General features: G+C 43.0%; 1 long non-coding RNA gene across 1 annotated transcript; it reads right to left on the reverse strand.

Moving 5' to 3' along the window:
• Positions 1-274: 274 nt before the first annotated feature.
• LOC121401102 lies at positions 275-9,151 on the reverse strand. Its single transcript, XR_005966127.1, has 6 exons — positions 9,110-9,151; positions 6,253-6,333; positions 3,270-3,482; positions 2,385-2,593; positions 2,283-2,284; positions 275-329 (listed from the first exon to the last, which is right to left on the reverse strand). It is a non-coding gene; the product is annotated as an uncharacterized LOC121401102 (long non-coding RNA).
• Positions 9,152-10,299: the final 1,148 nt, after the last annotated feature.

Genomic DNA, 10,299 nt, shown 5'->3' on the forward strand with positions numbered 1-10,299 from the left:
ACTGAAAGTAAAGCAATTCTGTGAGTACAGGGGTCTCTCCCATAACCTAAATAGACCACATGTCTGTGCCACTAGCTATGAGGCTGAATAGAATTTCTGTGCAGATAACAAAATCTGACCTATGATTTATTGCTAATGCCCAGACAGATCTGGACTACCCACTGTCTTTGCTCACATTTTTCTAACCACTTCTCACCACAGGGAACATGTGCAAGGCTAATGATAACTGCCACTGATTGTAAACTTGTTTCCAAAATCACCCACCAATTTTTAATTCCAAACGGGATGCTTAAACTGCAGCTTGAACAACGACCCCGTGACACTGCATCCTGAAAAAGTATGAACAAAACAATCATGAGAACCAAATATTATAAAAAAAGCCACAATGTTTGCATTTTAAAATAGTTACGTAGTCCCAGAATCCTGATCCCAGTGCTCTTCATACACGTCATACATATCTATCTATAAGTAGGGATGCACCGAATCCAGGATTCGGTTCGGGATTCGGCCTTTTTCAGCAGGATTCGGATTAGCCCGGCCAATATGAATCCTAATTTGCATATGCAAATTAGGGATGGGGAGGAAATTCGTGTGACTTTTTGTCACAAAACTAGGCAGTAAAAAATTTAGGATTCGGTTTGGTATTCTTTCGCGAGGAATTCGGGGGTTTGGCCAAATCCAAAATAGTGGATTTGGTGCATCCCTACTGCTAAGTCATTACTGTCATTTTTATAAACCTCATCTCCCTTTTATTTCATGTGCTGCTACAGGCATTGGATCTGTTATCCAGAATGCTTATTAACAGGTCTTTCTGTAATTTGAATATACGCTTAAGTCTACTATAAAATCATGTAAACATTAAATAAACCCAATAGGCTGGTGTTGCTTCCAGTAAGGATTAATTATATCTTAGTTTGGATAAAGTACAAGCTGCTGTTTTATTTTTACAGAGAAAAAGGAAATAATTTTTTAAAAATGTTCAATTATTTGAATAAAATAGAGTCTATGGGAGTTGTCCGTACCGTAATTTGGAACTTAGGTAACAAAACAGGTAAGATAACAGGTTTCCAGATAACAGATCCCATGCACGTATTACTGTTGGACTGTTACTGCCTAAATATTTTTCCTTCCCTTCTTGATTCATTGAAATGTTTTTGCTCTTTCCACTGGACAGTTTATCTGATTTATCCTCCGCAATCTCCCCTGAAGTGAGACAACCTGATCTGTTTGTGGACTTTCCTCATTTATGGCAAACTTGCAAAGGCTCCAGAGTTTTCATTCTACATATTCAAGTTTTTTTCTTTTTTTGTACCCTTCACTTAATGTTCACAGGCTTCTTTAGTTTGTGATGAATGTCTTGTGGGCCAGGGGAAGATATGTCATGTAGTAGCTCCTCAGTCTTCATATTCAAATTGATTGAATTCATCCTGGTCAATTTTGAGATAAGCAAGATATAAAATATACTATATATGTGCAAAAGTGCACTCAGGGGTGCTGCACCCCTCTCCCGCTCCAAAGAGGAGCTGCATCACTAGTGCACTGAGCATTATAGCACTCTCTCTGCATTATCTGAGCCACATTTCCAGTTTAATAAATGTCATTTATCTCTTAAAGTTACAGGAGGCGGCTTTTTTCTGCCCCTTGTAACTGGCCGCTCACTGCCTGCTGAGGCAAGGTTCTCTCATGGCAGGAGCGTCCCTGATAAATGATCTTGTTTAAAAGTGATAAGTAATTCAACTTATAGAATCAAACTGAGCAAAAGATCAAAAGATGGTCCAGTCCAAGGCTACCAAATGCCACATACCTCCCAACTGTCATGTTTATCGCAGGACTTTCCTTTTTTTGACAGCTCATCCAGCAGTCCCAGGTTTCTCTTTGATCTCTTGCACTCAACAGTCAGAAAAAGATAGAAAGTTTCTAACTTAACTGGCTTTTAGCAGAGAGGCCAAAATATGTGGCAGGTGCACTTTGATACTTTTCTAACAATTAAAGATATGCAAAGAGACTATTGTAACTATTTAGGATAAACAGGTCTCTTGGGGAAACTGCAACTTTCAGCTTAAAGGACAATTCACCTTTATTATCAAAACTGTAATAACATAAAAACCACAGAAATGTGTTCAAACTTTCATAACCTGTCAAATTTTGTAAAATGAACATGGTAATTAGCAAATCGTGTTGTCCCTCGTTCTATTTCTAAAATGTTGGGAGGTATAATGCCATATGTTAACTTTATTTACACACACAGAGAAACAGAGAAACATAGCTAACTTTTTACTTACAGCTGACTAATAAAGAAAGAAAAAAAAAATTACTTTGCATATCCAAAAAAATGGCATTGGTGGCCTGAATAATGTTTTTAAGGAAAACAAGTTTTAAGTTACCTGCATCCTGTCATGTGTTTATCTGTTCCTAGGTCTCCCTTGCATGGATTTAAAGTGAGCACATTTTCAGTATAATATGCCCCTAAAATATTTTCTCTTGTGCATTTGTTCACCCAGAGAGGTGCAAGGGGTTCCTGGGAACAGGGCAAAACCTGGTGATGTGCCCTCGGGAGGTTTTTCACTAAGAAGAACAGTTGCACCACCAGCATCTAAAGGAAAAAACAGTAAGGCTCTGGAAAACAATGCAGAGAAATGGTAATGGCCACTGCTTTAAATTAATTTACACACAGATCAAATGCAGTTCTTATACAAACTGCTATTTGCAACAACATACAGTATTTATGAAAGGTTGATCCAGCCAGAACTACAAGTGGAAATAATAGAGCTCCATACAACCAAGCAGGGCCCAATTAAAAAAATACTATAACTATAATACAGGCTTGACCATTCAAACCAAACTCTTTATATCCAAATTGTTATATTGCCCTACACATGAGCCCAGTGTATAGTTTATCTGCCATATGGTAGGAAATGTATGGGGGAATCCGGGTACCCAAAACATTTTTTACAGACTTTTGCAGCCTATCACTCATGAAAATATGCAAGCGTTTTTTGGGACTTATAAAATTTTTCAACTAAATTTTGAGGAACTCCTACCTACTGTATTGCACTTCGCCTGGTCATCGGTGGCGAAGGCAAGTCTGGCGCAAGAGGTAACGCTCAGTAAAATCCGCATCTTAGTGAATTTAGAGATGAGAAATCCGCCAGGCTTTAGAGTGCAAAGTTGCACTACTCTCTAGCACTACTGTCTTCGCTAGCGAAGTTAAGCCTGCGCCCGTTAGTAAATCAGTAAGTTCCCCAGGTAGTGCTAACTGCCCCGAATACCTCTCCTGTTGGACAGAGTAGTTGCTCCCACGTAGCAGGCACACGGACAACACTTGTCTTCATCCAGGGAACACACTGGAGTTTCAATACCTCCCTCAGTCAGACTCACCGGGGATCACACAGAGCTGGTACAGACATCCACAGCGTCTCCACATTCTCAATCCAAGCACATGAAGTTTGCTTTAATCTTCAGGGCAAAGCTCCCAGCTCTATCTGCAGTGAAAATACAACAAACTTTTATTTTTCAGGGCACAGCTCCCAGCACTATACGCAATTCGAGCAAAACAAATACCCCTTTACTGGAATCAATCCACAGGCTCCTGTCACATTCTCTCCACTTCATCTGAGCTCTAAACCCTCCATGGTTGAGCTCACAAGGCTTGGGGACCTGGACCCCAAGACCTCCATGGGCCTCTCAATTCCTTAGGCCCCTACATCTTGTCTACAGTCCCAGCACTCCGGACTGGAGAGAAACCAGGAAGTAGACTGATACTGAGCACATGGCAGCTCAACTTTATGAAGAAATGGAGCAATACTGACACCTTCTGGCCAAATCAGGAATCTGACAGAACACACTGCACTAGGGACAAAGGACTCACTCCCCCTCCTTTATCCAATTTAGGTCCAACGCTTAAGCTGACCATAGACGCAAAGATTTGATTTTCGGCCGTGTGTGGAGTGTCCCGACATTTTTCGTGAGTTGTCGATCGGTCGTTCAGTCGATCGGACAGGTTAGAAATTTTGTGACGGCTGCCGATAATATCTCTGTATGTATTGCCGATCTGACGATATCAGACCGTCACCAGCTTTTGTTGGACATAACTATTCAGTGCCGTTGCAGAGACCCAGGGCTGCAGTAGCTTCAGATACCTGTGTGAAGGCACTTTATGGTATTGGGTGCCTATCTACCTGTCGTAGAGTACTTGGTGCTGAGCAGAGAGTCTGCACAATCCCTTGATTGTGAATGGGGAAATACTCTATAACTGTGTGTGTGTGTGGGTGCAAGGCAGCTGGGGGAAAAAAGATATACCGTATTTGTGCATGTGGCTATTTCCTGAGTGTTGGGGGATTCTGCGAGTTGCAGTGCAACAGTAGTCAGATGACAGGAGGCATGTTCGGAATGCATGAGGTACAGGAGCTGGCGGTGCAATGAGTGACGAGAGCGTTGGAACCGGGCTGCATTCCACATATTCCCCCTGGAGAGTTGCTCTTGCTTAAAATAGAGCCGTACTCTGTGCCGGGAATCCCTGTGCACTAATAGCAGAGCTCCGTATCTAACAAGGGAATGCGTCAGACAGGCAGCCTGGACGCTGGCACCTAAAGCAAAGCGGTGAGCAGCGGGATTCTGAGGTGACTGTCTCTCCCACAGAAGCACAGTGAGCCTTGGCTTGGCACTGATATAATTGGCAAGGGCCGTGGAGCTTGTGAAGCGGGTGGTGGGAGAAAGCGGCTTGGGCAGGTATTGTGTGGGCTGTGGAGAAAGATGGTGGGAGAACTAGGATTGGGGTTGGTGTATTGGACTGGTCCCTTGCGTTTTTCTGTTTCTCATTGCCCTTGTCATAATCCGATCATTTGGCAATAGGGCCGAATGTTCGGATTACCCCCGGTATAGTCCTGCCATTAGTGGCATATCTGGGAAAGATCTGCTCTTTTGGCTATATCGCCAAACAAGCTGATCTTAAAGTGTATGGCCATCTTTAACTGGCGACCGCAGGGGATTTCCGACCATGTGGGATTTTCAGACCATAGGGGAACTTAACCCAAGGGCCGCGTTACCCTCTGATCGTGCACAAATGTGCGTGTCCATGTGCCATAACAGTGGGGAGGGCAGGGAGAGCAGCGGAGGGGAAGGGCAGGGGATAAAGGTAGGGGAGAGTGACAGTCAGGAAGTGAGGGATTAGGGGCACCTGCCAAGAATGTGAGGGAGTGGAGTACAATTCCAGAAAATATATTTACTGATGTAGGCACAGCAACACAGCAGCTCCATTAGCCAGGTGGTCTATGTCTGGCCCTAAAGTTTTCTTAAAAGAGGGGAATTGTGTGGTAGAACTGATTGGGTACAGAACGCTGTGTCAGTGGGCACAAGGCTGCCATAGGACAGGTGGTAAGTACAGGGCCATGATGCGACCTGCATGAGAGGATATGGGTAGGGGGACAAGTGGAGGATGCCTACTTACCTCCTACACTCATTAATAGAGCAACTACCTTTCCAGGCAGCTCTATATTCATGAAGCAAAATTGGGTCTCTGCACTCTGAAACAGAGCAACAGCTCTTTCTGTTATTTGGGTCTCCCCACCTTAAGTCTACGAGATCATCATGTAAACATTAAATAAACCCAATAGGCTGGTTTTGCTTCCAATAAGGATGAATTATATCTTAGTTTGGATTAAGGATGCACAGAATCCATGATTCATTTCAAAATTCAGTAAAGATTCAGCCTTCTTTAGCAGAATTTGGATTCGGCTGAAACCAAGTGCCTGGCAAAACCAAATCTGTATCCAAAAAATCCCATGGCTTTTCAGCATACAAACAAAGAAATCAAAAATGTTTTATAATGAAATATTTTATTGGGTTTTTAAACCCTACATAAAATAGAAGACAAAAGAAAGTAAAAAAACAAATTTAACTGCACAGTGGACATGCAGTTCTCCATCCCCCTCCTTTCCCTAATTTACATATGCAAATTAGGGTTCTGATTTGGTTTGGTATTTGGCCACATCTTTCACAAAGGGTTAGGAATTTGGCTGAATCCTAAAATAGTGGACTAGTTTGTATCAAGTACAAGCTAGTGTTTTACTAAAGGAAATCATTGTTAAAAATTTGGATTATTTGAATAAAATGGAGTCTATTAGAGAAGGTCTTTTTGGTAATTTGTAGATTTCTGGATAAAGGGTTTCCAGATAAAGGATCCCATATCTGTACTTTGTTTATTAATCCAGTAGATACAATTTGTTTTAACAATGGTTTTAACAATGTTCTTACCTTTCTTTCTTTGTTTTGTTTCAGGGGACACACCTCATAACCTTTGTTGGAGATGCCACAAGGCATTGGATGCACCGATACCTGGAACACAATGTATAATGGGCTAGCAGGAAACATCCCACAATGGCATTTAAAAATAAGTTCAAGTTATTGCATTAGTATTGCCGTTTATTGATAAAATATTCACATAAGAGTTGGTACAGATATGAGACCTGTTATCCAGAATGCTCGGGACCTGGGGTTTATAACCTTTTCATATTTCCATACCTTAAGTCTACTTAAAAATCATTTAAACAATAAATAAATCCAATAGTATGATTTTGCCTTTATAAAGGATTAATTATATATTAGCTGGAATCAAGGACATGGCATTATTGTGTTATTACAGAGAAAAAGGAAATACTTTTTTTAAAATTTGGATTATTTGATTAAAATGGAGTACAAGGGAGATAGCCTTCTGTAATTCTGAGCTTTCTGGATAATGGATTTCCCGGATAACAGATCCTATACGTGAACCTTAAGGGGGAGCTATCATGTTTGGGCAGCTTTGTATTAATTTGCTCCCTTTAAGGGGATGTAAACATTGCTTCCTAAAGGGACAATACACCCCAGCCAAAAGTTGCTCCTCAAAAAGCGGGGGCTCAACCTGAAAAAGTCCAAAAAATGCTGTTCTAACGGGAATAAATTTACCTTAACTCTGAAATTGCTTCAGCTTTGCCGACATCGCAACACTTCGCCAGGCGTAGATTGGCCAAGACAACACTAATTCGTGAAAATCCGAAGTTGGGTTCAGGGCGCCGAATACTTGCGAAGTTGCGCTAGCGTTACTGTGACAAGCAAAGCGAAGTTTAGCTAGCGTTGGCTAATTTGCATACGGCGGGAAGTTAAACGGATTTATATGTTGCAGCCACTACATTACACTACACAAGCCCACAGTGTCGGACTGGGCCGGCGGGACACCGGGAAAAACCCCGGTGGGCCCCGGGCTCTTGTGGGCCCCGCCGGCCCAGTTCCGCTACTTAGTGGGGCGGCGCGACCCCACTTTGTTTGGGGTCGCGGTAGACTAGAAGGGCTGCGCATGCGCACAAACGCGGCGCCGCGCGCATGCGCACAAACGCGGCGCCGCGCGCATGCGCACTAGCCGCCTGCAGCACTCCGGAGCGGCAGTGGCGGCTGGAGGGGGCCCTGGGGCAGTAGCCCCGGTGGGCCCCATGCCTCCCAGTCCGACCCTGCAAGCCCAGGGAACCTTAATAAAGTAAACTAGAGTTGTTATATTGCCCTACACATGAGCCCAGTGTATAGTTTATGTGCCATATGTTAGGAAATGTAGGGGGGAAGCTGGTTACCCCAAAATAAAATTACAAACTTTTGCCGCCTATTACCCTGTAAAAAGTAAAAGACTCCAGCATTTTCTGTGATTTCATCTATTTTTTTGGGAATTTCATCTATTTTTTGACCAGGTCCTATCTACTCTATTGCACTTTGCCTGGTCTGAGCTGGCGAAGGCAAGTCTGGCGCAAGAGGTAACGTTCAGTCAAATCCCAATCTTAGTGAATTACCGTAGTTACACTCGTTCGCCAGAGCGCAACTTTGCCTGGCATTAGGGTGTGAAGTACCGCTAGAATCTATCTCCTTCGCTAGCGAAGTTACGCCAGCGCCTGTGAAGTTCTGAAATTACATCATTTTGTCGCATTTTCGCCAGCGTTAGTCACTTCGCCTTTTAGTAAATTTCCCCCAATGAGTGTCTGTGAACAGTTTGGAGTGTCCTAACTGTACAACAGTTGTAGGAATATTTTATTTCTACTTTAGAGGTATTTCCTTTTTCTGGTGACATGACAGACAGATTGTATCACAGTTTTATTCAAATAAATGGGATAATAAAATCTTCCCTTTCATGAGTTTGGTTTTATTGCTGTTAATACTGAGGGAATTCCGGCTGTTGAAGCAGTTCCATCATTTGCTAGAGAATTCTAATCCAAATAATGTTGGGGGAATGCCTTATTTAGTAAAACAGCACCAAACTGTGCTAAAAATTACTTTTTTTTTTTTTTAGCTGCCCTGGACACTGATACAGCTTATATGGCTCTTTGTTATGTTCCCATGGGACTTGAGATGCTGCAAGTCTGTGCCTAGTGCCAATAATAAAGACATTTTAAATGCAGTTTGGGGATCTGTCCTGTTACATAGTGTACTGGAAAGGTCCAGTGTGTGGTAAACTTAACCCTCATCCATCTAATCTAGTAGGGGGCATATTTATTAACATTGGAGACAAATAAAACCAGTGATGTTGCCTATAGCAACCAATTAGATCTTTGCTTTTGTTTTGGAACTTGTAGGTGACTGTTCAAAGCTAATGGCTAATTGGTTGCTATGGGCAACATCACTGGTGGTGTTTGTCTCCAATGTGAACAGTGTGCCATTAAAGGGGTGGTTCACCTTTAAGTTAACTGTTATAGAATGGCTTATACTATTACTTTATTTTTCAAAGACATATTTATCTTTTTTCTGATTCCCTCTGGTTTTCATTGACTCCATCTAAAAAACAAATGCTCTGTAGGGCTAGTGATGTGAGGGTCAGGTAAAACTCGACCCGCACCCAACCCTAACCTGCAAAATATTGCCATTGTAGGACCTGCTCCTAATCTGTACCCACGTCTTATCATTCTAGTATCCTACTTCTGTGTGCGGATAAAAGGCAGGGAATCTTCAAGAGCAGAAGAGGAGTGTACTTCCTTAAAGGGGAAGGAAACCTAGTCGGCGCAAACCCCCCAGCACCCCTCCCGTTTGTTGCCCACCCACCCTCCTCCCCCCTGGCCTACCCGTCCCACTGGGCAAATGCCCCTAACTTGTTACTTACCCTTCTGCGCGAAATGATCCTACTGCACATGCGCCGTTCACAGCAGGAAGAAGATCGCGTGGCAGAAGATGTCGTCGGTGAACTCCCTGGACTGGACCTGCGCAGAAGGGTAAGTAACAAGTTAGGGGCATTTGCCCAGCGGGACGGGTAGGCCAGGGGGGAGGAAGGAGGGTGGGCAACAAACGGGAGGGGGGGTGGGGGGTTTGCGCCGACTAGGTTTCCTTTCCCTTTAACCCTAATAGTTGGCCAAATTTCAACCCACCCAACTGGAGTTAAACCCACGGGTCACTGCGGATTTTGGGTCAACATGCACATCACTACTGGACAGGACCGGACTGGGAGTAAAAAGCAGCCCGGGCAAAAAAAATCAAAGCAGTCTGGGCAAAAAAATCAAAGCAGCCCAGGCTTGGCCAGAGAAGAGGCACTTATGGGGTAATATGATACATATGTATAAATATATAAGGGTATCATATAATCACCTCTCTAATTCTTTATTTACCAATAGGTCTTTCCAGCTGTCAGAAGCTCACCCATTCCGATTAGAAGAAAAGAGGAAGAATATTCTGAATAATATACATTATTCATATCAGTCTCTTTCCCAGTGAACCTTCGTTCTTATTTAAAAAGTATTTGGGTCTGGCTGTGCTCTGTACCTTGCAGCCAAACAAAATCCAGTGTAAGGTGTTGAGCACAACATCGATGAGTACTGTACATTGCAGCACAGTCTGTATCATATGACATACGGCAGTAAGTACAGGGCCCTGCTGTGGTCTGTGTAAATCAAGGATCCCTGACTTGAGCTTTTAAATGAGTTAAGGCAGTGATCCCCAACCAGTGGCTCGTGTGCAACATTTTGCTCTCCAACCTATTGGATGTTGCTCCCAGTGGTCTCAAGGCAGGTGCTTATTTTTGAATTTCTGACATGAATGCAAGCTTTAGATGCACAAAATAATGTGTGATGACAAACAGAGTCTCCTGTAGCCTCCCAGTTCACATAGAGACTACCAATAGCCAATCAAAGTCCATATTTGGCACCCCCAGGAACATTTTGCATGCTTACATTGCTCTCTAAATTCTTTTACATTCAAATTTGGCTCACGTGTAAAAAAGGTTGGGGAATCCCTGAGTTAAGGGATGGGTAGGGGACTGGTAGGAAGAGGCTGACAAGATTTTTACTGGAAGATCCTCTT

The sequence above is a fragment of the Xenopus laevis genome, chromosome 3L (genome assembly GCF_017654675.1).
Source record: "Xenopus laevis strain J_2021 chromosome 3L, Xenopus_laevis_v10.1, whole genome shotgun sequence".
NCBI classification, from domain to species: Eukaryota; Metazoa; Chordata; class Amphibia; order Anura; family Pipidae; genus Xenopus; species Xenopus laevis.